Source organism: Zootoca vivipara, chromosome 14 (assembly GCF_963506605.1).
Source record: "Zootoca vivipara chromosome 14, rZooViv1.1, whole genome shotgun sequence".
NCBI classification, from domain to species: domain Eukaryota; kingdom Metazoa; phylum Chordata; class Lepidosauria; order Squamata; family Lacertidae; genus Zootoca; species Zootoca vivipara.
This window is the reverse complement of record NC_083289.1, coordinates 43,716,682-43,744,173: the sequence shown is the minus strand read 5'-3', so window position 1 is coordinate 43,744,173 and position 27,492 is coordinate 43,716,682.

Here is a 27,492-nt window from a genome sequence, read left to right as displayed (position 1 = left end):
GAATGAAGTTTATTCCCTGGAAAGTATGTTTAGGATTGAAGCCAAAGTAAAATATAGAGGGATCTAGAAAGCTAGAATGTCTCTCTGGATGATTGTGGTGTAGAACAGGGAAGGGATAACTTGTGATGCTATAGAAGCTGTTGGACTTGCATCTTCCATCATCCCTGACTATTGGTCACGTTGGCTCAGGTTGATGGGAGATGCGGTTCCAACAGCATCTGAAAGGCCACAGGCTTCACACCATTGGTTTCAGAAGCAGGTGTCAGAGGTAGGTCAGCAATAAATCACAGCAAGTGAAGTTAACTCTTTGTTAGAAGAAACAATGGTAGCTCGATAGTGCCAGGCCTAATGATCATAGCAACTCTGCCCAGTAGATCTTGCCCCTATGAGGCAGTTCTGGGGACTAAAGGTCCCCACCTTCCCACAGCTGCCTAAGCCCCCTCCTCTTCCAAGCAATCTGAGACTCTGCCAGCATGTCTGTCTCTGCTCATCCCTCTTCTGGTTCTGGGAGATCAAGGAAGAGGGGAGCTTGTTGCAGCAGGAGGGGGAGACACCCTGGCTTCTTCACCAGCCTGATTCATCTCTGCCTCTTGGCCTCCCTTCTTTCCTGATTATGTTTCTGCTTCTAGATCTGGACTTCTTTCTGCCACAGACTGCCTCCCTCACTAAGCCCTGTTAGCTCTTCAGCTACCAACACCTTCCAGTCTCCTCCCTCTTCTCTCTCTGACCACTCATCCTACCACCAATCCCTGGGCTCTGAGTCTTTATCCCTTGTGGGTTGCCCAGCTGGTATCTCCCAGCATTCTTCTGTGTCCAGCCAGTCCATGACAGTGGGCTTAGAAACTTGTAATGACCGCACACAAATTCAAAATTCATGTATAGCTTATGTAAAAAATTAGCAGATACATGGCATTTTCATACCTGAAAGTACACAGTATTTGTACCCTGGGTATATTGCATGTACACACAGCAGGATCTTAAGACTAGCCCCTTGTGTTCTTCTCACATGTTGCTAAGCAAACCACGGGTATTTTAAAATTTTATTTATTTGAAGATACATGATCCCGACCTCCTGGTTTGTTTCCATTATTCACAGTGGCTTGCAATGATCAAGACTATCCATAATGAAACAATATAAAAACCAAACAAAGAAAAACAGATTAAGTATATATAAAAACAGGATCTACACAGGGTTTTCCACCTGAATGTCCAGCATGACTAAAGCTTGCTGGAACCGACAGGAAGCATCGAGGGAGGGGGCCAAATGAAGTTCATTTGGCAAAGTACTGTATTCCAAAATCTAGGCTCAGGCAATTGTGGCTCCCCCACAGGCAGACCATGGAGAAATTTGCTTAAGAACGGTTATCAACAAACCACTTAAGCATGTGCCTTCTACTCGTGCCTGGTTTATTTGGCAGCCTAACTGCAGGAGAATTTGGTTCGCCTCCAGACTGTCAATAGTTTGCAGGAGAGATTGAAGCACATAGCGAAAATTTAGGTGTGCACAATTAAAATAGATTGAAGCGCTATGTTGCCCTGGTGCAACAAATCCCTGTTTTCTTCATTTTTTTTTAATTAAAAAAAACCTGGACAATTTGCAGGTAGGAAAGTGATGGATATATGCACTGAAAAGTGTGGAATGAACAAATGCTTAATGGGAAGGTGTCTCACTACCACACAAGCAAATCAGGATGAATAATCCTTGAATTACCTCCCAACAAACAATACAGAATGAATGCTCAATAAACACTGAACAGGACATAGCCTAACCTCTGTGTAAGCTTTGTGCTAGGAAATTGGGATGCAATATACAGGATACCTGGAGGAACCCTTGTTTTGTTTTGTTATGGTGACTTTTTGCCACCATAAGTTTTGTTGCTACCCTGCGAAATGAGCAGGGAGTTGAATTGACCTGGGTTGCATACACATCACACATTTAAAGCACATGCCCTTCCCTCACTTCCAAGAACCTTGGGAACTGTGGTTTTCCTCTCATAAAACTATGGTTCCCAGCACCCTTAGCAAGCTATAGTTCCCAGGATTCTTTGGGAGAAGTCATGTACTTCAATTGTGTGCAACCTTGCAGTAGGATCTGTCGAGATAAACTGGGGATAAATGAATGGAAGAAAAACTTATCTGGAGTGATCTGGGTGATGTGCAAAGGAAGTGAACAATTTATCTGGGGAGATTTGGGTGGAGATTTGGTTAGCTTGTCTTCTGTGACATCTGAATGTATACCTAGACATATGTCACCCGGTAGCACATGGAACTGTGTGTTTTAGTGGCTGGTGCCTCAAACCTTTTACATAACTAACAACGCCCCTGCTTGAGGCAGAATTCTGTCCCTGTTTCTAAAATTTATTTCTTCTTAAAAGTCTGAAGGATTTATCATCTTGCCTTTGTGATCCTCTTGGCTTGGAAAAGAGGGGATCTAGTCTCTCCTGTGGCTTGGAGCTAGCTGATATATCTATATATATTTTTAAAGCTGTATACCATGTTAAGATTGTAGATTTCAGCATTGCAAGGGGGGTGGTGTCGGATGAACCTGGCCAACTAGTCAGCTTGCTCTATTTTTAACTCAAGAGAATGCATATGATATTTGCAAATGAAACAAGATGAGTGGCTGGATAAGTGAAAAGGGTTGGATGTATTCAGTTTCTTCAGATTTAAGCAGAAACCGTTGACTTCCCCTTGTGGCCTCAGCAACAAACAATAAAATCTGCAAGGCTTCCAGGATGGATGGATGGATGTAGGTTTTGTTGTGAAATTACTTGCTATATTCCCTGAAAAGACTGCCCAAGGGAGGGGGGGGGTTAGGAAAAAAAATGACACAGTGTGCAATGCAAGCAGCAGTTTAAAGTGGATTCAATGCATCTCATGTGTGCATGGTGTGTTGTTTTGTTTTTGCACCATCTACACGGCGATGCCATTCTAGGTATCTGGGTAGGGTTATCTAAACAAAAAGGTTTTTAGCCTTCACTTAACAAATTGCAGTCAAGGTACCTGCCTGATATCAACAGGCAGGGAGTTTCAAAGTGATAGGTGCTGCCACACGAAAAGATTGATTTTCCTACAAATATTCCTGATCTGTTCATAATGCTGGATGTTGGCAGATTCAGGACAGATAAAGGAAAGTAGTTCTATGCACTCAGCGCATAGTTAAACTATGGAACTCCCTTCCACAGCAGGTAGTGAGGGCCACCAACTTGGATGGCTTTAAAGGAGGATTAGACAAATTCCTGGAGGAGACGGCTGTCAATGGCTACTAGCCATGATGACGCTGCTCTGCCTCCACAGCTGGAGGCAGTAATGCTTCTGAATATTAGTTGCTGAAAACCACAGAGGTATCCTCTCTCAGAGAATGAGTCTGCTGTTCATATATATCAGCTTTTGCCAACGTAGTGCTCTCAAGACAGGAACACAGGAAGCTGCCTTATGCTGAGTCAGACCATTGGTGCATGCGGCTCAGAACTGCCTGTACTGACTAGAATAGGCTTTCTGGAATTCCAGACTGGGGGCTCTCCCAGTCCTACTGGGAGCTGCTGGGGATTGAACCTGGGACCTACAAAGTAGATGCTCTCTACCACTGAGCTACAGCTTTTCCCAACGTGTTTTGCCCAACAGCTCCCATCAACTCCAGTCAAATTGGTGAAGGCTAGAGTACATGGCATTTTCTTTACCACGGGGATAATTCTGTCATATTCTATTCTCTTGATAACACCTTCACTTTTGTTTCATTGGCATGCAGTATTGCAGTGGTACCTCGGTTTAAGTACACAATTGGTTCTGGAAGTCTGTACTTAACGTGAAGCATACTTAACCTGAAGCGAACTTTCCCATTGAAAGTAATGGAAAGTGGATTAATCTGTTCCAGACGGGTCCGCGGAGTACTCAACCTGAAGCATACTTAACCTGAAGCGAACTTTCCCATTGAAAGTAATGGAAAGTGGATTAATCCGTTCCTGACGGGTCCACGGATTTCTCAACCTGAAGCGTACTTAACCCGAGGTATGAGTGTAATTGGTTCCGGAAGTCCGTACTTAACCTGAAGCATACTTAACCTGAAGCGAACTTTCCCATTGAAAGTAATGGAAAGTGGATTAATCCGTTCCAGAAAGGTCCGCAGAGTACTTAAAGTACTCAAACCGAAGCGTACTTAAACCGAGGTATGACCGTACTTCCTAATGAGTGGTGCTCCTTTTTGGTCCAAAGGCTCAGATGCGAAAGCTGAGGAAGAGCTATTATGATAGAACACCTACCACACCACATCAGCTAATAGTGGCTTGTGACCTGCGGCCGTGCCTTTTTAAACACCCTTCCCTGCTCTGCTGCTTATACTGTAAATAACACAAGCTGCAATCATTTGTTGCAGCTTCTGTCTCCTCCAATCATTATTTGCCTTGGTTTAAGGACGTCATCTTTCCCTCTTTTTAACTGCATCCCTGTAAGAGTACTGTTACAAAAGTTGGGTGCCTCCCCCTCTCTCTGCCGAGCGGTGGCAAGAGCCCATGGTGTTCCAGGCACTCACTCCAGGGTCTGTGTTCCTTTGGAGAATTGAGACACGGCGGAGACTGTTGTGGCTTTAAGAAATATGGTTTATTCACCTATTTACACCTTCAGTTTGCATGGAGGGAATCCAGACCTTACACAGCATGCTCATTTCAAGAGGAGCTGGTCCCCCACAGCAGTGCAGTTAGCCTTCAGCCAGCCTGCCCAAGATGGATCCCAGTCCTTCTTCCTGCTGCTTCTTCCCAGCAACCCTAGCTCAAGACTCTCATTTCCTGTCACTTCACATCCAATTCCCAGGCAGCCTTCCAATCCCCCAGTCTCAGGCCAAGAGGGGAGGACAGTTCTCTTGCACTGCCAATAATAGCCCTAAATGGCCCTGTATTGTTTCAGAATGGCCCTAGCTTGGCCAGGTCGTTTTGCATAGGCTAACCCAGCAATTCCTCTGCAGCTTATATTTCTCCCTTCACACCCCAAATAATCAAAATCCTACCATTTATTAATTCCTAGGGTTTTTTTGGGGGGTGGTCCCTCAAATCTATAACACTATACTGATGCGCTTGAAAGGCAGATTCCAAACAATGTTTTGTGGTGGGTTTTGAGCTGAGTTTTAATTTTTAAACAAAGCATGGTGTGCAAAACAGAGAAGCTCATACATATATGTGTACAGCCCCGGCGCTTCCATTAAGGCGAACTAGGCCACGGCCTAGGGCGCCAAAATGGAGGGGGCGCTGACCAGGCCACCCACCGCCCACCGCCGCCCGACGGTGCTGCCTCAGGCCGCTATCCAGAGGCGCGCAGGGAGCGCGGGCCTGGGGCCGCCTCCTCTGAACAGCTGAAAGGTGGGTGATGCGGCCCCAGGCTCGCGCTCCCAACGAGAAGTTCCGGAGGTGCGCGGGGAGTGGCAGAGAAGCGGCAGCGGCAGAAGGGCGGGCGGGGCCCGCCAGCCAGCATGATCAGCAGGGTCTTGCAGGCTGCAGAGAGCGGGAGGAGGCAGCCCCGCCCCCAGGCTCGCGCTCCCAGCGATCCCCGCGTGCCTCCGGAGCTTCGCACAGGGAGCGGCAGCCTGGGGCCGCCTCAACTGAACAGCTGAGAGGCGCGGCGAGACGGCCCCAAGCTCGCACTCTGGGCGCAAAGCTCTGGAGGCGTGCAGGTGGAGCGTGAGCCTGGGGCCGCCTCGCCTGCCTTTCAGCTGTTCAGAGGAGAGGGCCACTGCTGAGGAGCTCAAAGCGTCCCCTCCACAGGTGGGAGGGCACCGAGCTCCCCCCTTGGCCTGCGCTCCTCCCGCCAATGGAGGGGACGCAGGGGCATCAGCGGCGTGCATGCGTCATGACGCATGTGCCCAGGGGGCGCCAGAAATTGTTTTGCTTAGGGCGCAAAAAGTCCTAGCACCGCGCCTGTATGTGTACATAGGTATATGAGACGATATGGCCCCACCCACTGCTGTCATGTTAGCTGGAATTGTAGCCCTGTGAGGGGAATAAGGGCCTCCTGACAACTCTCAGCATCCTTAAGAAACTGCAGCTCCCAGAACTATCTAAATTGATTAAAAGGTAAAGGACCCCATGACAGTTAAGTCCAATCAAAGGCAACTATGTGGTTGCGGTGCTCATCTCACTTTCAGTCCGAGGAAGCCGGCATTTGTCAACAGACAGCTTTCCAGGTCATGTGGCCAGCATGACTAAACCACTTCTGGCACAACGGAACACTGTGACAGAAACCAGAGCACACAGAAATGCCGTTTACCTTCCCGCCTTGGCGGTACCTATTCATTTGCACTGGCGTGATTTCGAACGGCTAGGTTGGCAAGAGCTGGGACAGAGCAACAGGAGCTCACCCCATTGCGGGGATTTGAACCGGCAACCTTCTGATCGGCAAACCCAAGAGGCTCAGTGGTTTAGACCAGTGGTCCTCAACCTTGGTCCTCCAGATGTTTTGAGACTACAATTCCCATCATCCCTGACCACTGGTCCTGCTAGCTAGGGATCATGGGAGTTGTAGGGAGTTGTAGGCCAAAAACATCTGGAGGCCCAAGGTTGAGGACCACTGGTTTAGACCACAGTGCCACCTGCGTCCCTATTTAAAGTGATACAATAGTACTGTACTTTAAATGTATGGCATTAATGTGACCTAAGTAGCCAGGCACCTGCCGTGTTTTATCTCCAGTACCTGGCACTGGACACAGGCCACTGCATTGTTGAAGATCAAGCATGGGAACTGCCCAGCGTCAATCAAAACCAAATAGGGGCTCAGCTTGGGTCCCAAGACTGTGTTACTGTAAACCAGGTAAGCTGATCCAAGGGAGAAGGAGGAACTGGGGGTAGTGTTGCTGCCAGAGCCTGCATCACCAGGGGGGTGGATTGCATTTGCTTGGGGGGGTGGGGGCGGGGATGATGACAAGGTCCCAGGCAGGATGTCAGCAGTACGCCACACTCAACTGACGCCAGGCCTTACCAAAGGACTGAACTTTTCTGATGTATTTCTGATGGAGCGGAAGTGAAGAATGCATTGCACCAAGGCCACAGGTGGAAGGAGAGAGAGAAATTGGCACCAGCCACCACACTGAACGATAAAGAAGTCAACAAAGCAATCGTAATGACATTGGATATGGGAGCTTTAAGCCCTTTTAGAAATGAGAATTCATCTAGTATTTTAATGCTAAGCCTGGCTTAAAGCATCCACAATGATCCCATTGTTTAAATACTTAAAGGATCAAGAGTGGGGGGGGGGGAGGGGATGAAAAAGCAGCAGCAGCAGCAGGAAATGTCCATCCGACACACGGCTATGTTCGTTTTTTCATGGCAATTGTCAAGAATACTATGGGGTGCACTCAGTGCTTTCTTTCTGGGGGTACTCAGGGGTACGCATACCCCTAAACATTTTAGTCTGTTTTGTCCATTTACTGTATTTATTTCCCACGATTTGAACTATAAAATGGTGATTTTCTTGAGTCAAAATGAGAGTATACCGCTAAACATTTTTTCAAAGAAAAAAAAGCACTGGCTGCGCTGATGTGGAGAGGGGACCTGAAGTTAGACGAAGTGGTTTGTATCTATGTTGTTTTTTTGGGTAGTATGACCCAAGGCTTTTCAGTACAGTCGTACCTCCGTTTACGTAACCCTGTGTGTTTTATTTGCATTTCTTTAAAAAAATTCTTATACATTGTGTTTTATTGTAAAGTGGTACCTCGGGTTACAAACACTTCGGGTTACAAACACTTCAGGTTACAGACTCCGCTAACCCGGAAGTAGTACCTCAGGTTAAGAACTTTACCTCAGGATGAGAACAGAAATCGCATGGTGGTGGTGCGGCAGCAGCAGGAGGCCCCATTAGCTAAAGTGGTACCTCAGGTTAAGAACCGTTTCAGGTTAAGAACGGACCTCTGGAACGAATTAAGTTCGTAACCAGAGGTACCACTGTATTCCAATATGAATGCCATAGGATTCTGACAGTAATACGGCATAAGTAATAAAAAGAAGTGATAAAATATATAGAATATAAAAAATATATACAGTGGTACCTTGGTTCTCAAACTCCATCCGTTCCAGAAGTCCGTTCCAAAACCAAAGCATTCAAAAACCAAGGCTTGCTTTCCCATAGAAAGTAATGCAAAATGGATTAATCCGTTGCAGATTTTTAAAAACAACTCCTAAAGCAGCAATTTAACATGAATTTTACTATCTAACGAGACCATTGATCCATAAAATGAAAGCAATAAACAATGTACTGCAGCCACACAATCAATCCATCAGTAGCTGAACTGGGTTCCACACTGTCGCAAAAGCAAAAGAGCAGCAAAAACGCAAAATAAATAGCAAAAACAGATGGACCTCAGTGTAACACTCAAAATGGAGGTGTGGCACCCAAAACGGAAGCGTAACACTCAAAACGGAGCACATTCGATTTCCAAAAAAAGTTCACAAACCGGAACACACACTTCCGGGTTTGCAGTGTTTGGGTTCCAAGCTGTTTGAATACCAAGGTGTTTGAGAACCAAGGCACCACTGTATAGGATTGAAATAGGAAGGCATCAAATTAGGGGAAGTAAACACAATCTCTATGCAGGACAAGAAGCTACAGTTAGAACTGGATATGGAACAACTGCTTGGTTCAAAATTGGGAAAGGAGTACGACAAGGCTGTATATTGTCCCCCTGCTTATTTAACTTATATGCAAAATTCATCATGCGAAAGGCTGGACTGGATGAACCCCAAGCCGGAATTAAGATTGCCGGAAGAAATTTCAACAACCTCAGATATGCAGATGACACAACCTTGATGGCAGAAAGTGAGGAGGAATTAAAGAACCTTTTAATGAGGGTGAAAGAGGAGAGCGCAAAATATGGTCTGAAGCTCAACATCAAAAAAACCAATATCATGGCCACTGGTCCCATCACCTCCTGGCAAATAGAAGGGGAAGAAATGGAGGCAGTGAGAGATTTTACTTTCTTGGGCTTCATGATCACTGCAGATGGTGACAGCAGTCACGAAATTAAAAGACGCCTGCTTCTTGGGAGAAAAGCAATGACAAACCTAGACAGCATCTTAAAAAGCAGAGACATCACCTTGCCTACAAAGGTCCGTATAGTTAAAGCTATGGTTTTCCCAGTAGTGATGTATGGAAGTGAGAGCTGGACCATAAAGAAGGCTGATCGCCGAAGAATTGATGCTTTTGAATTATGGTGCTGGAGGAGACTCTTGAGAGTCCCATGGACTGCAAGAAGATCAAACCTATCCATTCTTAAGGAAATCAGCCCTGAGTGCTTACTGGAAGGACAGATCCTGAAGATGAGGCTCCAATACTTTGGCCACCTCATGAGAAGGCTCCCAGGAAGGTTGCACGAGGCTCTGCGTGATCTCACAGGGCTCTTTCGGGATTTCACCGGAAGCTGCCACACCTGCTTCTCTGGCAATGGTCTCTGCCCCTAGGTTTCCGCTGCCTGAGGCGGCTGCCTCTATCTGCCTCATGAATGGGCCGACCCTGGAAAGAGGCTGTTCTTTTTAGGAATCCTTTGTCAGAGGGTAGAAGAAGAGAAGAGTTTGGATTTGATATCCCGCTTTATCACTACCCGAAGGAGTCTCAAAGCGGCTAACATTCTCCTTTCCCTGCCTCCCCCACAACAAACACTCTGTGAGGTGAGTGGGGCTGAGAGACTTCAGAGAAGTGTGACTAGCCCAAGGTCACCCAGCAGCTGCATGTGGAGGAGCGGAGACGCGAACCCGGTTCCCCAGATTACGAGTCTACCGCTCTTAACCACTACACCACACTGGTAGAAAGGGGAGAACATGATAATCCTTTGGTGGTCTCGCATCTGGACACTGACTCAACAAGAGTATTTTGGCACTGGCAAGCTTCCCTGATCACACCCTGGGCCCTAGTTCAATATTTTCCAAATTCAGTATATTGGATCATTTTAAAAACATCAGTATATTTATCTATCGTTTTCTCTTTGTCCAAAGATACCACACTGAAGGCCCCAATTCCCTGAATGCTGGGTTTTTAAAGGGCAGATATGTGTACATCCCTGTTGAGCTGTTTGGGGGGGGGGGATTGTTGTAGATGTTCACTGTTAAAGTGACCAAAAGGATTTGCACTAATGCATCTCAATCTTGTACAGAGGCTATTTTGGGGAGGACCTCTGTTTATATAAGAACTGCTGACTTGGGATGAAACAGATTTGACCTAACTGGTGTGATCTCCCCCTGCCCCCCCTCCTTCCCCCCCCATAACCCCTCCCCAATTCACTATGTTTCACCCTGGCTTCTTAATTTCAGACCATTTCAAGCTGTCTGATGAATCTAGAATTTAGCCAGAGCTCTACTGTTTCAGCCAGTAAGGCAATTCCATCCAAGATCCGGCAGATCAGATATCCTGTATCTCAGCTGACCCAAATCCCCCACGCCTGCTTTAGCACCATTCTTCGGGAACTTCTCAGGCCTGGATGCTTTCATAGACTTGTTTTCCTGCTTCACAGGGCAAGGGTTAAGCAATTGCATGTGAGACCCTTCTCCCTCCAAGGCAGGGATGGAGAAACTGTGGCCCTTGAGTTCTTGTGGGGCGTTGAAGTCCACCCAGCATGGGGTGAATCAAATGATAGTCCCGTGATAATCTGGAGGGCTGCAGGTTTCCCCCCATCCCCCATCTAAAAATGTTCATCATCAATCCCATCATGATGTTGCAAGGAAATCTATATAAATTGGCAGCAATGCACCAAGGTTTGACTCTGCACTACCTACTCCCAAATGTACTGTCCTGGCTCCCACCCCTTTGAGACAGTACTCAAGACTCTTGTTTTGAGGAAACCCAAAAGCTTTATTCACTAAATCAGTACACAGGCTCAGCATCAGTTCAGAGTGCATAACACACAAGTAAAAAAATTTCCTTCCACCTCAGAGACCAATTAAGTTTGTCATAGGTATGAGCTTTCGTGTGCATGCACACTTCTTCAGATACACTGAAACAAAGGTTACCAGACACTTATGTATAGTCAGAGGGTGGGGAGAGGTATTGCTCTGAAGGGTAGTGGGAACAGGTGATTGGCTGACAGGAGTGGTAAACCTGTTGATGACTGTTAATGACTGCAATTGGTCTTGCAGGAAAAAGCAAGGGGTGAGATGGCTAAAGAAAGCTTGATCATGTATAATGAGATAAGAATCCAATGTCTTTATTCAGACCAGGTCTCTCCATGGTTTTAAGCTTGGTAATGAGTTGCAATTCAGCAACTTCTCTTTCCAGTCTGTTTCTGAAATTTTTCTGTAAGAAGACAGCTACGTTTAGATCTTGTATAGAATGTCCTGGGAGATTGAAGTGTTCTCCTACTGGTTTCTCTGTCTTGTGATTCCTGATGTCAGATTTATGTCCATTTATCCTTTGGCGTAGGGTTTGGCCTGTTTGTCTAATATAGAGAGCTGAAGGGCACTGTTGGCCTTTACCACTCCTATCAGCCAATCACCCATTCCCACCACCCTTCTGAGTAATACCCCTCCCCACCCTCTGACTATACATAAGGGTCTGGTGACTTCTGTTTCAGTGTATCTGAAGAAGTGTGCATGCATACGAAAGCTCATACCTATGACAAACTTAGTTGGTCTCTAAGGTGCTACTGGAAGGATTTTATTTTATTTTTTTGACACAAGTCAAAAGTGTGAGGTAAAGGTAAACGACCCATGGATGGTTAAGTCCAGTCAAAGGTGATTATGGGGTTGCAGCGCTCATCTCATCTACCTGACTTGATCTACATCCTATACCCTTTTTTAAAATGCTGGCTCTTTTGTGGGTTTTTATTGGGTTGTTGGTTTTGTTTTGATTTTATGTATTTGATATCGAAGACAGGAGTGCCTGGTGTGCTCTGGTCCATGGGGTCACGAAGAGTCGGACACGACTAAACGACTAAACAACAACAACAATTTGATATTTTATGTGAACTGCCCTGGAGACCTTTGAGTATAGGGCGATATAGAAATTAAATAAATGATCATAATAACAACGGTGAGGGAGCCAGTGTTTGTCCACAGACATCTTTCCGGGTCATGTGGCCAGCATGGCTTCTGGTGCAATGGGACACTGCGACAGAAGCCAGAGTGCACAAAAACACTGTTTACCTTCCCGACGCAGCAGTACTTATTTACCTAATTGCACTGGTATGCTTTCGAACTGCTAGGTTGGCCAGAACTGGGACAGAGCAATGGGGGCTTACTCTGTCGCAGGGATTCAAACTGCTGACCTTCTGATCAGCAAACTCAAGAAGCTCAGTGGTTTAGACCACAGCGCCACCTGCATCCCTCTCTCAAAAGTCTGTAAGTAGAGCTCTAAGATACATGGCTAGGCAGTGCATTTTTCCCTAGAAAAATAGGTGCCGGTACTCACCATGAAGTTGTTACAGTAAGTGCCACACTTTTTTAGCAACAACAAAAAAGAGGTGATGGTACCTTGGAGTACCCTCTGGGAAAAAAGCCCTGTGACTAAGGTGTTGCCGCAACACTTTGGACAGATGACCCTCGGGGTCCCTTCCAACTATACAGTTCTATGATTCCATGATTATATGAATCTATGAGGACTTTTTAATAATGATTTTAAAAAATCAAACTGATGCAGAAATGTGGAAAAAGTGAGAAATGGCGATTGAAATCAAAATGGACAAATTTGTCCATACCTAGTTGTAACCTTCTATCGTAGAGGAGTTGCACCAGTCCCTTGATTGTATTGTGTATGATATTAAGAGACTTATATTATATTATGAAGGGACCCAGGTGGCGCTGTGGGTTAAACCACTGAGCCTAGGGCTTGCTGATCAGAAGGTCGGCGGTTCGAATCCCTGTGACGGGGTGAGCTCCCGTTGCTTGGTCCCAGCTCCTGCCAACCTAGCAGTTCGAAAGCACGTCAAAATGCAAGTAGATAAATAGGAACTGCTACAGCGGGAAGGTAAACGGCGTTTCCATGTGCTGCTCTGGTTTGCCAGAAGCGGCTTTGTCATGCTGGCCACATGACCTGGAAGCTCTCTCGGCCAATAATGTGAGATGAGCGCCGCAACCCCAGAGTCGGTCACGACTGGACCTAATGGTCAGGGGTCCCTTTATCTTTTTATTATATTATGGGAAATTGCTTTGCAAATAAAAATAAATAAATGGGTATTTTAGAGAAATCTGCGTACAAAATTTCTTAGGGGAAATCTGCACTAAAGCGCTGACAAAATTTTACAAATGGCAAATGGCAGTAGAAATGCAGTGGACTGAATTTAAGGCTGGAAAAAGAAACTGAGAGAAAGGAAACGGATAGTAACTCCACCAATCCCTGAGTGAACACGTATTCAGTTGGTCCCTAAATACCCTTAAAATTAACTGTTAACTACCTATTTCATTTGGAGCTAACTTCTGATAGCTCTGCCAGGAATTTGTAGCTGCACCATCAGGATTGTCCCTCCCCATCTCATATTCCAAGGGGGGTTGAGTTTGCAGATCTGCATCTGTGCACTTAAAAGTCCCTCTGGTAGCCCTCTTTTTAACTATACATTTTGTAGAAACAGCTTATGGGCAAAAGCAGGCATCCCCAAACTGCGGCCCTCCAGATGTTTTGGCCTACAACTCCCATGATCTCTAGCTAAGAGGACCAGTGGTCAGGGATGATGGGAATTGTAGTCCAAAACATCTGGAGGGCCGAAGTTTGGGGATGCCTGGGCAAAAGGCTTGATTGTCAAATTGTTTCACCAATGTTTTGTTGTCCATGCTGTTGTATTTGGGTCAACCTGGACTGTAACTTAGCTAGTCTGGTGAGAATGTCACTTTGCTCTTTATCTGGTAGGTTAATAAAAATCACTCTGCAAATCCTCTTCTTCTGGGACTGCCCAGTCTGCTGAATCTGCAGGGTAATTTTATCCGGAACTGCAGTAGATTGATTAGACCTCTTGAATTTTCCTTGCATAATCTCTGGAGCTGCTGATAGGAATTCTTCCCATTGACTGTCATATTCTTCGGCAATAGGACAAATGTCAACTTTGGGGTACAAACAGCGGCTTAAGTGGTGTGTCTTCAAAATGCTGATAAGGGAGGACTCCTTTCCGGGCTAAATGATCCTTCTTTTTCATTATTATAGCTGGAATTCAATAGCTGTATCTCTGGGCTGTACTAGAAATGGGATGGGTAGGGGTGGAACAGTTTAAAATTAGCTAAAGCCTCGAATTAAACCTGTTTGAATTGCAGCAATTATATTACACAGTAAAGAGAAAAAAACCTACTAATGGCTATTCATTTCCCCAAAAATTCAGTCCAGTCTAAAAAACCTGATAGCAACTTGTAGACTGCTGATGGAGAAGCAGCATAGTGTTACATGCTTGTCAATACAGTTCAAGCTGAGATATACCTTCACACATACGGTGGTGAAAGATTAGTGCTATATTTAGCAAAAACATGGAGATCTAGGCATGGTGTCTGCACCCAAATGTGTGTGTGTGTGTGTGTGTGTGTGTGTGTGTGTGTGTGTGTAAGAGAGAGAGGGAGAGTTGGGAGCCTCAGTTCACTCTTTTAAAAACTCAACCTAAATGTAGATGCTGTTGGACTCCAATTCCCATCAGGCCTAGCCAGCATGGACAATACTTAAGAATGATGAAAAGTGTGGTTCAGCAACATCTGGAGGGCCCGAAGTTAATTGCTCTTTGACAGGCATCCCCAAACTGTGGCCCTCCAGATATTTTGGCCTACAACTCCCACGATCCCTAGCTGACAGGACCAATGGTCAGGGAAGATGGGAATTGTACTCCTAAACATCTGGAGGGCTGAAGTTTGGGGATGCTTGCTCTATGAGATATTCAGATGCCTAAAATAATCCTCTACATATTCCCATTTCTTCCTAGACAATTGTTTCGGAGTATTCCTGATTGCTGCAGTCATCCTGTCCGGATTCATGAAATCCACCAATTTTAAAGTTTATTTTAAAGTTTATTTTAATCTATAAAAAAGAGAGATATTCAGATGCCAAACATAAAGTTCTTTCAGGACCAGTGGCTACACCTGGTATCCTCTGGCAGCTAGCAGGAGGACCCACTAGCGATGATGCCCTGGCTTTGGCCCAGCTCTTTTACCCCAGCTTGGATTTACAAAGCAGAAGCAGCCATGTTGGGAAGCAGCCATGTTGACATTGCCACAAAAACGCCCTGGAAGGAAGTTAAATCAGGGCATTGTGAGAACTTCAGAATGGCAGCTGTCATAGAGGCACCCATCACATACCATTGCTGCTTTGGCTCTTCACTATGGCTCACCACCCCACAATAGGGAAGGGGATGGAGATGTGGGATGGAGTCCATCAGAGGGCACTTTGCCAGGGCCACCAGCCCGGAAGTTCTTTCTTATGTCTTCTAGAACTTGAGGATTCTAAAATCAAGAGTTAGTAGTCAGATGAAGCTGGCTGCTTCAAGTGACAGAGTTTGGGAGGAAAATCACAACAAAAGAGCAGCAAACCATCAAATTATTCATCAACCTACCTTGCCTGGGAGCCTAGGAGCTCCAAAAAACCTAAGACTATTTTTGGATTTTCTGTCTCTGGCAAGGCATTATTTTCGGCTTTCTATGTGGGAAGCCCCCTACGTTTCATGGAGCTTTGAGGTTCCAAGGCAAAGTAAGTCCCTTCATCTGAGATGTTCCCAAAATAGACGTGAGACTGGCAACTCTGCTCAGAAGCACTCGCTATGTCATTTCGGCCCAAGCCCACACATGAGACTGCAGCGTGAGATGAGGTTTCCCATAGGGACAAATACGGTACAGAGTCTTCGCAGTGTTCCCAGCCCTGAGCCAGGGAAATTCCATCACTTATTGCAGGAGATACTGGCTGTTGTAGTGAGACTGCATCAGGGTTTACTGGAAGGGCAGGCAAACCTTTATAAATTATAGGCACAAATAGATGACGTTCACTGACTCAAATCAAAGGCAAGATGACGCTTGCTCGCATTGATTCTGGCTAGACTGTAGACTGCTGTTTTTGAAACGAATTCCTCCGGTTAAGGATCAAATGAACAGTAGCACAATATGCCCAGAGTACTTGTGCCGGCATTGGGCAAATTAGGTTCCATGCACACTATATCTTTAAGGCATATGCAAAAGAATAATTCAGAAGAATAATCATTAAGTGATCCATCAAGAGTCTCTGCAGTTTTCAAGTGGTCCATGGCAGGGAAACATATTTGGAACTCCCTCTCAGTAGAACTGCAGCAAGTAGCTATCCTTCAACCTTTTCAGAAGGACTTAAATACTCATTGGCCTTCCTCGAGTAATTTTTTGTCCCGTTCACTTCATGGAGGTTGGAATCTTAAATTATTATATTGGAGTCCTGAGTTTGTTTTCATTTTTGTGAATTCTGTTTTTATTTCTTAGTAGTATTGATCGTGTATGTGTGTGATTTTTAATGTTGTACGCCTTTCCCCCCCTTGAAAAGCAGTATAAAATATTTTTTTAAATTAAATTAAGGACTGTCACGGTCCGGTCGGCGGGCGGTTGAAGCCCTGGCTGAGGACGTCAGGACCAGAGGCAAGATGGTGATGTAGAAGCAGGAACAAGTGCAGGGCTGAGGGTCCAGCAGCAGGCAGTTGCAGGGTCAAGGAGCAAGGCGGAGGCGAAGGGCTGGGAGTCAAGGAGCAAGGCATCGGCAAGGCAAGGGTCCAAGGAGCAAGGAACAAGAGGCCAGATGCAACCAGGCAGGGATAGCGTTGCTGTGGCCAAGAGCTGAAGGGAAATGCTGAGCTTTTATCCCTCCCAGCTCCTGCCACCAGGTGCAGTGAGGTATCAAGTGGCCTCACCTGAGTGGCCACTCCTTGCCTCTCCAGCACAAGCTGAGGTCTTCACCTGTGTGGCCACTCCTTGCTTCTCCAGCACAAGCTGAGGCAGGCCCCAGTCCTGCAAAGCACTACAGGCCCCAGAGCCTGACTCCTGCCCATACTCCTGACAAGGACAAACAAACAAATTTCAGACCAGATCAGACTCAGTTTGCTCTGTGGTCCATTCCCCCTTGCCGTCTGGGAACCCCTTGCAGATGACCACAGCACCTGGAGACAAGCCAGCAGTGACCAGAGGAGGAATGACCGCTGGTAGGAGCGCAGAAAGAAGAAACGCCGTGATGCATCTGCAGCAGCACAACTGGACGCCTCCATCTGCCCCAGCTGCAACAAAACATCTCTCTCCCGTTTCGATCTCTACAGCCTCCGCAGGCGCTGTAACTCTCCAATGGTTTGACTTCACCCTTGAAGGCAAACCCTTCCGTCGTATCCTGAAACAAACAGATGCCAACCTTACCAATCATCACCCTTATGACTGTGTAAGCTATTAGCAAAAAAAGCTTCAACTACTAGATGCACACCCTGAAATCATTAAAGTCAGTCATTGGTCATCGCAGTATTATGAATGCTAGACCTTCAACAAAGTTTCTGGCACAACTGAGATAGCCCAAACTACAACATGGTACACATCTTTTAGTTCTTTTTTTTAAATGTTCTTTTATATTTTGTTGGAAGCTGCCCAGAGTGGCTGGGTCAACCCAGACAGATGGGCAGGGTAATAATAATGTTGTTGTTTAGTCGTTTAGTCGTGTCCGACTCTTCGTGACCCCATGGACCATAGCACGCCAGGCACTCCTGTCTTGCACTGCCTCCCGTAGTTTGGTCAAACTCATGTTCGTAGCTTCGAGAACACTGTCCAACCATCTTGTCCTCTGTCGTCCCCTTCTCCTAGTGCCCTCAATCTTTCCCAACATCAGGGTCTTTTCCAAGGATTCTTCTCTTCTCATGAGGTGGCCAAAGTATTGGAGCCTCAGCTTCACGATCTGTCCTTCCAGGGAGCACTCAGGGCTGATTTCCTTAAGAATGGATAGGTTTGATCTTCTTGCAGTCCATGGGACTCTCAAGAGTCTCCTCCAGCACCATAATTCAAAAGCATCAATTCTTCGGCGATCAGCCTTCTTTATGGTCCAGCTCTCACTTCCATACATCACTACTGGGAAAACCATAGCTTTAACTATACGGACCTTTGTCGGCAAGGTGATGTCTCTGCTTTTTAAGATGCTGTCTAGGTTTGTCATTGCTTTTCTCCCATAATAATAATAATAATAATAATAATAATAATAATAATAATAATAATTCCCTGTTGCCTCTATTATATTTTTTCCCTCATTTTCTTATAGATTTTCCTCAGAGCATATCCTTACACGGCAGACATACTGGGTTTAACAGCCATTCCTTCTGCCTAAGCAGAGACCCCCCCAGACCCTCTGTGGCCCTCCAGAAATTATTGAACTACAGTTCTCATTTTACTTGAGCATTAGGAACATAAGAAGAATCCTGCTGGATCAGGCCCATCTAGTCCAGCGTCCTGTTCTCACAATGGCCACAGCCACATGCCTGTGGAGAGCTCGCAAGCAGGCCAAGAGCGCAACAGCCCACCTATGATTCACAGCGTCTGGTATTCAGAGGAATAAATGACCACTGGCCACGATGGCTGGAGTCGTTTGACAGTTGTACTCCCAAGTGTACAGCCCAGAACCTACTTGTCCTCAGTGCGAAGGACTGTTGTGAGAGTATTGCAGAGAGAGGAAGAAACCTGTGCCCCATTTTGGACTTCTTGAAGGAAAGTAGGAGAGCTCAGTTGGTTATAGAGTGTGGTGCGGATGACGCCAAGGTCGCAGGTTCGATCCCTGTATGGAACAGCTGCATATTCCTGCTTTGCAGGGAGTTGGAAGAGATGATTCACAAGGTCCCTTCCAACTCTAGAATTCTACGTTTCTGTGAATAAACATTCTAGAATCTGAACTGTGATCCTTAATCTCAGGATGCTGGACCACTGTCCTCTTCTTATGATCTTTACCGTCAGGGAAAATAAAGTATAAATGATGCAAGTCAATGGATTCCTCTAAAGGCCAAGGCACATTTTGAGCTTCTTGAATGGATTTGAAGGCCTTTTGAGGACACTTTGGGAAAGTGTTGAATATCAGCAGCATCTTACATGCCTATCCTGACTTGTGCAGTGAAAAATAAATAAATATCCTGGACAGGTAACAAACTGTGCAAGTGCGTTTGGGCAATTCTAAATCTGTCCTGTGGTATTGGGTTGCCTTCGGTTTAAGTTGCATAATGGTAAGCGGAGTAACTGGACCTGATCCAGTGCAAAGTGAGGCATGAAACCGGCGCTTCTCACCACCCCCCAGCGGGTGTGAATTTGTATCAGCAAGAAACAGATATTCTAGCAACTACTGGTGAGGAACTGGAGAGATCTGTGCATTTTGATACCCACATTCTTCTGAAATGAGTCATTCTTTAAGGCAGACACAGGATCTCCAGCTTACGGAAGCTAGATGCATGCAAACATCGGTCTGGTTTAAAGCAGGATCTGCAACGACTTTGATTTCTGTGCTTATATGGTCTCTGTCTCTATAGTGACCGAATATAGCACATTACTCCAAGAAGCAAGTACTATCATAGTTACAGAAAGAGGGAACTTCACAGGGAGATTAGGCATTCATTCTGATTTGTTTGCAGAGAGGTTAGTTGATGCTGTCCCTCTGGACAGATGAGAAATTTGATTCAGTACACCATGGGTAGGCAAACTAAGGCCCAGGGGCCAGATCCGGCCCAATCGCCTTCTAAATCTGGCCCGCGGACGGTCCAGGAATCAGTGTGTTTTTACATGAGTGGAATGTGTCATTTTATTTAAAATGCATCTCTGGGTTATTTGTGGGGCATAGGAATTTGTTCATTTCCCCCCCAAAACTATAGTCCAGCCCCCAGTCTGAGGGACATTGGATCTGCCCCCTGCTGAAAAAGTTTGCTGACCCCTGCAGTACACATTTAAAGGTGAACCTCCACGAGTCACTCTTTCCGAAACAATGCATGAACTGAAACACAACTGTTCTTCAGAATTTGCACTTTTGCGAATTTTGCAACACATTTCTCCGTTTAGTGTGTGCAACAATGCATATACTGTGCCAAAAAACGAATACAGTAGTAAAAATCAAATCAAAAAAATGCAGTTCATTGGGGGAAATGGCTTTTCAAAAAATGTGCATATTTGGGGGAAAGTTGCACTAAAATGCAGATGAATTTTCAAGTGAACTTAAAAAAAAATCAACCTGATGTGGAAATGTGGAGAACTGATCTTAATCTTGGTAAAATGAAAAAAATGGAAAGAAACTGAAATGGACAGTCACCCATCACTAGTTGGGTGAAAGTAAGTGTTATACTGTACTTTGCAGTACATTTCCCCACCACTTTCCTTGTTGCAGAAAGTCCAGTCTTTAATTTGTACCCCATCCCGGATCACCCCAAATAATTTATCAATGGATCCTGCCCCAAATCAATTTCACCCTCCTTCGCTTACCTCCTTCATTAACCTCAAATCATCTCTACATAAAGACATATTAAATTAATCTGCTGTCTTGCATACAAGTAAAGTTCATTAGTAGGATTGATTTAAAACAAGCAGTTAAATTTGTACCAAGATAAATGGAAGAATAGCTAAAAAATGGAGTAAAGTGGTAAATGCAGTGTTATAAAATTTAAATTAGAAAAGGAACCACAAAGGGGGGGGGTCAAATATGTCAAATATTGTATTCGATATATATTGTGTGTGTGTTGTCTCAAATGAATGTCCTACCCAGTAACTGAGATCATAAATTCTAAACCACTTTGAGGCTTCAAAAATAAATTAAAAAAAATAAAAACAAGAAGTGTATAAAGTTTATGAAACAAACAAACAATTCCCCAAATCAGTTGCTCCTGAATTCATTAGCCGTCTAGAAACACTTGGGAAATTTAGAAAAAAAAACAATTCAGAGCCCATGCCCCATCACTAGCAGAGCCCTGGTATATCATCTGCATCACTGCCATTTTAGCCCCTGCATCCCAATAATAGTAATTTAAAGTGTTTTAACTAATTTCCTTCACGCTCTTCTATCTAAGGCAACTGGCCCAAGGTTGCCATCTAGGGACCCAATCATTCAACACTCGGCTGCACTGTGCAGACAATGGACTATTATTGGGTGCTTTGCTTATGGCGTCATCCCACATATTGACACCCTCTATCTGATGAAGCTAAAGCATGCCTGGGGTTGGGAAATTTCATAGCTTGGTGATATGGCTGGCCCTATACTTGCGGAACTCTCTCCTCTCTCCCTGTGCCGGTAGGACAACCTTGCTGGATGATAATATATTATTTCACATGCTAACTCTTAAAACAATGTTCACTCAGAGCACTGCCGGCTCGATCCTTTGGCTCATTTGAAAGAACAAATTAACTTATCATGAAACAATACCATCCGCTGTGAGGTATGTGTCTCCAGCTTTTCGGCACAGAACTTGCCAGGGGCCAGAGAGCAGAGCTCTGCTTCCTAAGCTGGGGGATTGTTCTCAGCTCACCAGCATATAAATCTTGAAATAAAATGAACTGAGAATCAGCTGGTGACTGATAGGAGCAGAGACAACAGGACCGCCGGCAAGTCTGCGACTCCTTGTTCCTTGGACTGGGAGCCACTCTGGCAGTTGTTGCAAAGCATTTTTGTAGCTCTGATTGGCATTAGATGGGGCTTGGCTGGTGTGCGGAAGCTCCAAGGCTGTGCAGCCGTTTCTGTTTGGTTTTTTAATAATTTTTTTATTATTTCAAAATAAACTTTATTTCAATTTTGCAAACGCAGATCACAAAAAAAATTCATTTAACCAAAAACAAAAACAAAGCAAAACAAAATATAAGAAGATCATATTCCAGACAACAACAAAAAATTAGAAATAGAAGGAAAGAAGAAAAGGAAACTATATATATGTATGTATATATGTACACACATATATATACCGTGTTTCCCACATTTTAAGACACCGTCTTATATTAATTTTACTCAAGAAAATAAGCCTATGGCTTATTTTCGGGGGGTGTCTAAAAATGTTTATTACCATAAGTACCACATGGTTCTGGGCACCTGCCTCCTCCTGCTGCTGGCTCCCGGAGGTTCGGGGCGCTCTGCGCGGCGCTGTTGGGCACCTCCAGGAGGAGGAGGAGGAGGCCTGCCAGGTCGGCGCCCAGCAGCCCCGAGCCACGTGGCGTTTTCAACCGTAAGCAACAAAGCAAGGCGCAAGGGTAACTGAAAGGAAACACGTTTTTAAAATGGCAAAGGGGGCAAGCCGCTTGGGTACTCGGCGGCAGCAGCGAAGCCCAGAAGCCTATTTGACTGTGAGGAGCGGGAGAGGAAGCAGCGGGAGCGATAACAAAACCCCACTTCTCACCCCTTTTTCTCAACTCGCCTGAGAGAACCAAGAGAAAAGCACGGTGTTTGTTGTTAGTTGCCTTGGCAACCCAAAACGGGACAGCAAGTGGGGAGGGACACAAGAGCGAACCATTAGTGGATCTGTCAGCCGATCGCTCTTGCGCAGCCCCCGGATTCGTTCTCCAAACCAAGGCCTGCCTCTTGGGTGCCCGGAGCCGCCTTTCAAGCAAAAGTTTTGCCCCCCCCCTGCCGCCGCCGTCGCCGCGGCCCGCCCACTCCACTTAGGTATTGAAACTGCCTCAGCGCCGCTCTCGGGTTTCACCTGGTTGCGCGTTTACGAAAAGGGAAGCTCACGGCATGGCCAGAGAAGGAGGCGGTGGCGAGACCAAGCCTTTTGGCCGAAGCAGGGAGCCAGCGCTCCTGTTGCTTCTAGTCAGGGCCCATTGACTTGGGACTCTGCGGGGCGGAGCGGGAGCCGGCAGCCGCCTCAGGGGCTCGCGGAGCACCCTGAGCCTCCAGGAGCAACGCTCTAGCAGCAACGCTCCCGGAGGCTCGGGGCGCTCTGTGCAGCGCTGCTGGGCGCCGACCTGACAGGCTGCTTTCTCCTCCTGCTGCCGCCGGCGTTGCTACCGTACCGGTAGTGCTGAATCCACGAAAACCGAAGCGGCTGGGGTCAGGAGCACCCGAGCCAGCGGCCTCGTCTCTTCCTGGCCCTGCCAAGGAGGCCTGCCGCCCCGCCGCCCAGAGCTGCTGGGCGCTCCATCCGCGCTGCTGAGTGCTCTGCGCTGCAGCGGCCGGTTCCGGGTGGGGGGCGGCAGGCTGAAATCACTTCAAACGGCGTTTTTAAACGCCATTTTCCCTCCTCAGCACTGAAGTTCATCCTAAGCGCGCGCTACAGCTGAGCCAGGAACAGCTGATTCCCGTGCTACAGCTGATCTGCACCTCCCCGCTCTGCTTCCTTGCTTCGCCGGTGCCTGGGTGCTCCGTGCTGCAGCAGCCGGTTCCAGGCCCCGAGCTGGCAGGCATGTCTTATTTTCGGGGTATGTCTTAGATTTCTCAAATGCTTAAAATTGCTGCCCTGGCTTACTTTATGACTACGTCTTAAAAAGGGGGAAACACGGTAGAAAAGCAGAAAACACATAGACACTAGTTTGAAATGATATTCCATATCAATGGCCTTAGAACTTAACATAATAAATAACATAATAAATAATACAAATTAATATAACATAATATAACAGAAATCAATACCAATAATAACATAACAAATAAAATATCATACAAATTTAAGATTTAGGTTATAAATCCTAAGAAAAAGAAATAAAAAAGAGAATTATAGATTAAAAATTGAAGATTAGAAATAGCTTCCCACTGTCCATACATCGCTTTATTTTCTAAGCTTACCAGATTCTTGCTTCTTTCTAGTTACCCTTAAATTCCTACTACTATTTTTTATAATTGTTATTAATTTTTCCCTGTTTTCTTTTCAATATAGACATATCACCAGATCTATGTTGAAATTCTCTTTTCTTAAATAGTCCTCTACCTGTTTCCATTCCTTGATACATTTCTGCTTGGGGATGTTTCTAATTGCTGTGGTCATTTTATCTAGATTCATGAACTCGACCAATTTCTCCTGCCACTCGTATATTGTCGGCATTTTTTCTCCCTTCCAATTTCTAGCTATCAGTAGCCTGGCCGCTGCACTAGCATATGATAATATATTTCTTTTTCCCTCAGGGATGCTTTCTGGGATCATATTTAACAAAAATAATTCAGGGTTTTTGGTGAACGTCATTTTCAACATTTTTTTCAATTTTTCATATACTCCGTTCCAGAATTCTTGAATCTTACCACACTGCCACCAGCAGTGGTAATAATTACCAATTTTCTCTTTGCATTTCCAACATTTGTTGGAATCATTTTTATATATTTTGGCAATTTTAGCCGGCATTAGATGCCATCTATAAACCAATTTAAGAATATTCTCCTTGATACCTGAGCACGCCGTGAATTTTATCCCTTCCCTCCAGAGTCTTTCCCATTTATCGCTGTATATAGGTCTCCCTATATCTTGGGCCCAGCGTATCATCATGGTTTTCACCACTTCATCCTTTAGTTCCCATTCGAGAAGGTAAGCATATAACTTTGACATTGGTTTTTCTTTATTTTCCAATAATATCTCCTGCAATTTAGATTTGTTTTCGATAAACCCAATTTTCAAATGTTTATTAAACAAACTTTGGATCTGGCCATAATGAAGCCAGCTCATACATTCGTGTTTTAACATTTGGTATGATTTTAATCTTAGTTGTTCTCCCTCTCTTTCTAGGATATCCGAGTACATCGGCCATTTGCTCTGCCTGTATTTACTAAATAATGTGGTTACTTCCATGGGGGAGGCCCACCAGGGCGTTTTCGGCTCTAAAATGTTTTTATGTTCGTACCATATTTTTAATAAAGATTTTTTGAAAACATGATTCGTAAATTCTTTATATCCTCCTTTCCCCCCCTCTAATAAATACTTATGCCATCCCTGAGTATTATTGAATCCTTCTATATCTAATATCTCTTTATTATCCAATTCTACCCACTCTTTTATCCACACCAGGCTTGCTGCTGCGTAATATAATATTAGGTCTGGGACCCCCCATCCTCCCCTTTCTTTTATATCAGTCAACAGTTTGTATTGTATTTAATAATAATAAATGATAATATATATATTTATTGGTTTTATAAAACAAAACATACAACACCAAAAAAAACACAAATTAAACACAGCAAAACAAATTACAACCACTACAATAAGCAAAAAATAACAAATCAATCTTCTATCATGAATCTTTATCGACTCCATTCCCTCCCAACTACGTTTCATTATACTACTTCCTTAGTACTTTCCAAATCTTGATTCCAATCTTTTTAATGATTATCTAAACCTGTTAATACTCTTATGGCTTATCAATACTGTAGATCTCTTATACTTATCTCAAAATACAATTCTATTCTAGTTAAATCTTAAAACTCAATACAATAGCAACACTTAACTAAATCTTAATATATGATAATAACTTAACTAACACTCTTCTACAACCTCCTTTTACTTCCAAATCTTTTAATAAAAACTGCTAATCTTACGATTCTTTTCTAAATAAATTTTAAATTTCTTCCAATCTTCTTCCACTGATTCTTCCCCCTGGTCCCGGAGTCTCCCAGTCAGCTCAGCCAGTTCTATAAATTCTATCAGCTTCAACTGCCAGTCGTCCACCGTAGGTATATCTTCAGTTTTCCAATTCCTGTGCAGCCGTTTCTGAGTTGTGCCCTCAGTAGTCTGTTGTGGGCACCAGATTGGGAGCAGGGAAGCAGCCCGAAGCCCTGTCCTAATGGGACATTTCTGCCTGGGACATGCAAGCTGTTGACGGATGGGCTTCATTTTAATTTGTGTCTTGAAAATGTACCCTAGAACTCCCAGGACTGGGTGGATGAAAGAAACACAATCCTTCCATCACAGTGACTGTGCGTAAACACTTATATCTTTCAAGCACACTCGAAGCATGTTTTTCCCCCAAAGAATTCTGGGTACTGTAGTTTGTTAAGGACTGCTGGGAATGGTAACTGTGGGGGGGGGGGACGACAACCGTGCCCAGAATTCTTTGAGGGAAAGAGAATGTGCTTTGAATATGCTTTATAGTGTGTACATAGCCCTAGTTTGTGCAGTGAAGAGTACACGTGTGACAATATAATGCCTTCTATTTCTGATGCTCAGACTGCGAGTGCTGTTGCTTATGTCGCCAAATTGCACCACCCACAGGTTCTGGTTCGACCAGCTCCCTGCACCCTTGCAGGTAGTGCTGACCCTGGGCACCAACCATAGGTCAGCCTCGGGTCCCACCTGGGACAGTGGCAAGCAGGAGGCCTGCTAGATCTCCACCAGATGTCACCTGGACTCAGACTCAGGGCACAACCTCTCACAGGGAAGACCAACCACGAGTCCGTGGATTCCATCTTAAATGAATACCCAACGCATAGGGATGGCTAGGCATCCTGCCACCCCTATCTACCTGAACCAGAGCCTATCGGCAACCTTACGAGTTGTGACAATTTGCTATGTGGCAGGTGAAACCCAAGTGGCACCAGCCAATCAGCCAAGTGGGTGAAATTCCTGCCATGCCCCTGTCCCAATGACAGGCAACACAAGACAGCATAGCAAGGTCAAGCGCAAGCCCTAATTATAGGGAGAGGTGGGCAGGTGTTCCAATGCACTGAACCCAAAAGAGGAAGCTCAGGGACACATGCATGGGCTTAAATAGAGGTCCCTCGATTGCTTTGACCGGCATCCCTCTGGCCCAATTGCACACAGCATTGAGGGACCTCCAATAGGGTGTTGTGGCCATCCAAACATACCCACCCACAACACAGGGTCTGGTTGCCAGGCCGCACCACTTGTTAGGGATCTTGTTTGCGATCTTTGTTTCCCCTCTTCTTCCTGATGTAGATCTTCACTCAGCAAACCAACATACACAGAACCACTGTAACAAATAAATATACTAACTGAAACAGAGCTGCATCCCCCCCCAAAGGATTTGTTTCCAGGTGTTATATGAGAATAAGAATGTCCCATTTCTCCTAAGCAGGTAAGTGTAGCAAAGAGATAACAGTTTACATGCAAATCATCATACATATCGAAATATATTACAGTGGTACCTTGAGTTACAAACGCTTCAGGTTACAAACTCTGCTAGCCTGGAAGAGTTACCTCGAGCTGAGAACTTTGTCCCAGGATGAGAACGGAAATCGTGTGCCGGCGGCACACTGGCAGCAAGAGGCCCCATTAGTGAAATCACGCCTCTAGTTAAGAAGAGTTTCGGGTTAAGAATGGACCTCCGGAACGAATTAAGTTCGTAACTAGAGGTACCACTGTAAATCTATCAAAATCAGTCAACTTCATGGTGTACTAACTTTTATATAATGTGAAGCAGGAGATAAATCATTCATTTTATTATTAACAAAGGCAATGAAATCATTCCATGCTCCTTCAAAGGAATCATTCTTTGCTTATCCCCTAATTATCACATCAATTTTGACATGAAATTTTCCACTAAAGCTAACCTCCAGATTCTCACAGTCATCCAACACTGCGCCTTTTAAATCTTACAGAATGGATTTCTGAAGGTCCTGAGTCCTGCTCTACCCCAACCTTTATGACTGACAAACGTTGCAGTAATGGGACAATGTCTGAAGTGATGGGGAAAATATAACACGGTC